This window comes from Salmo trutta, chromosome 4 (genome assembly GCF_901001165.1).
Source record: "Salmo trutta chromosome 4, fSalTru1.1, whole genome shotgun sequence".
Lineage (NCBI taxonomy): Eukaryota > Metazoa > Chordata > Actinopteri > Salmoniformes > Salmonidae > Salmo > Salmo trutta.
In genome coordinates, this window is record NC_042960.1 from 5,235,277 (window position 1) to 5,238,163 (window position 2,887).

General features: G+C 39.5%; 1 pseudogene; it reads right to left on the bottom strand.

Annotated features, from left to right (window-relative positions):
- Positions 1–595: 595 nt before the first annotated feature.
- Positions 596–1,279, bottom strand: LOC115191718 (hydroperoxide isomerase ALOXE3-like; annotated as a pseudogene).
- Between the last annotated feature and the right edge of the window lie 1,608 nt (positions 1,280–2,887).

Consider the following 2,887-nt stretch of genomic DNA (forward strand, 5'->3'; position numbering starts at 1 on the left):
TCCTACCAAAAACCCAACATAGAAATAGAAAACTAGATTTAAACACAGAAATAGAAAACATAGAACCTAAACCAAAAACACCAAAACAAACAAAACAAACACCTCCTGCCATGCCCTGACCAAACTACAATGACAAATAATCCCTTTTACTGGTCAGGACGTGACAACCGGAGATTAAAAATGATTAGCTTTTAAATGTAAACGAGAGTCACGCCTATTGTTCTCTCATATTATTCTGATACTTGTTTAATGTTCATCAACATTTCAGTGTCACATCATTTAGCAGGAGAGCTCATTTTCACCAACAGTCCCTGTAGTCCGTAGTTATGTGGCACCAGAAATGAGTCCGTAAGAAAGACCCTGTATTTCTTAACACCCATTAACACATACAAATGTAATAATAACATCAACAATTTTTTTTTGTCCGTGAGAGGGACACCATGTGGTGGTGTGTGTTGGCTTAACACAGTTAACACTCATGAGACAGCGATAACATTCTGACTGAACCAATGGTGAGATTTCCCTTTATCTGAATGAATTGGAACAGTTTAGCGAAGCTCCAAAAATGGTCATGCTCAATAAAACATTGTCTAGATTGAAGGTGTGGCATGTTTACTAGTGTATGACTCCAGAATCATTACATGGCCTGGGTCGTGTTCATCAGGGCACGCAACGTTTTTGGCTTATCTAAATGGCCACTGTGTTCTCCACCACAGAAGGTAGGTGTATGGCACTGGTAGCCCAGAGTTCCTGGCATTGATGGTCTCGCTGAAGACTTTCAGCTCTGCCTGGAACTTCTTGATCATCTTGCATATGGAGACCTTCCTCTGGGTACTGGCCAAGGGCCACCTGCATATGGAGAATAATCAAAGTTAGAGAAATATTGCTAGTTACAATATCATTAACATTAAAAAGCACACGTAAATAGGATATTTTGTACCTAAATATAGTATTTTGGGCCTAGATGATATTGATAATAGTTCATGAAAGATGGCAGACTCACAAAGTCACTGGATTGCTTGCTAAGGAGCCACATAGTGGACATGCCCTGTGCTGTTGTGCTGACATCGGGGAAGGTCTTCAGCATGGTGCTCTCAGTAGACTGCCCCTTAGTGGTGGGAGGTGGCTGTTGCAGGGAGATGGGGGTGTTGGGCATCCAGCCACCATAGTCATACTGTAACATGAAGAAGAATGACTGATTATTACTGACATCCAATATGGTGGTATTCTGAAATGATGATATGATAGTGGCAAGGAATTACAGCAAAAACCTTGCAACATTTTTACAAATACAGTACCAGTCTAAAGTTTTTCTTTATTTTTACTATTTTCTACATTATGGAGGCAAAGGGTAGCTACTTTGAAGAATCTCAAATATAAAATATATTTTGATTTGTTTCACACTTTTTTATTTACTACATGATTCCATATATGTTATTTCATAGTTTTGATGTCTTCACTATTATTCTACAATGTAGAAAATAGTTAAAAAAAAGAAAAAACCTTTGAATGAGTAGGTGTGTCCAAACTTTTGACTGGTACTGTATGTGAATCCATTCAATTTACTTAGTTATTAAATACTTGATAGTCGCTTCTCATGACCATTCAAACGTTTACTAGACTTCGTATATGCAAATTACACCATCGGATTATGGGTCTTGTTGAGGTTATTTTCCACTCGACTACATCATCAATCTAATACTAAGCATTGGATTCAATACCAATGTTTTTCGGAGTTGGTGTTTACCTAATCCCTCTCTTTTGTCTGGCTCCCTCTGGCCTCAAGGGAAAAAAATACTGGAAACTGATCTTGCTTTGGATAGGCAAGACCTCAAAGAGATGCTCTATGTACTCTAGGTGAGAGTGTGGAGATAGGCCATTTTGAAATGCTTGTGCTTTCTGCTAACACAAGCATTGCTCATAGGAGGGTTTTTCATACTACTTAATGGGACCCATGTCATCCAAAGGGTTGACTCAAGTTTGCCAAAAAAACACCTGGAAGACCTTGGATGAACATCAAGACTCTTGGAAGAATGTTCTATGGACAGATGAGTCAAAAGTATAACTTTTTGGATGACATGGGTCCCATTATGCCTGGCGAATACCAAACACTGCGTACATAGGGTCAAGCATGGTGGTGGTAGTGTGATGGTTTGGGGATGCTTTGCTGCCTCAGGAACTGGACGACTTGCCTTAATAGAAGGAACCATGAATTCTGCTCTGTATCAGAGAATTTTACAGGAGAATGTCAGACCATCTGTCTGTGAGCTAAAGCTGAAGAGCATCTGGGTAATGCAGCAAGACAATGATCCTAAACACACAATCAAGTCTACATGAAATACCTAAAAAGCAACACATTTGAAGTTTTGGAATGGCTTAGTCAAAGTCCAGACCTAATCCCACAATTGAGATGTTGTGTCAGGACTTGAAACGAGCAGCTCATGCTTGAAAACCCACAAATGGTCGCTGAGTTAAAACAGTTCTGCATGGAAGAGTGGGCCATAATTCCTCCAAAGCAACGAGAAACACTGATCGACAACTACAGGATGTGTTTGGTTGTAGTCATTGTAGCTAAAGGTGGCACAATCAGCAATTACTTTTTCACACAGGGGCATTAGGTGTTGGTTAACTTTGTTTATGAAACAAATCAAATAAGTATGCAGTTGTTGTGTTATTTGTTCACTCAGGTTCCCTTTATCTAATATTAGGTTTTGGTTGAAGAAGAGGCAAATACTTTTTCACTGCAATAGAGTGTTCCAAGGACTGATGGAAACCTGTCCACTCAGGGGAACATTACAAAAATGTTCTCTCTCCCTATACTTGCTAGCTGGGTAAGCCCCCATTTACAACTTGCATAAACATGCAACATGTGATAGGAACATGTGGT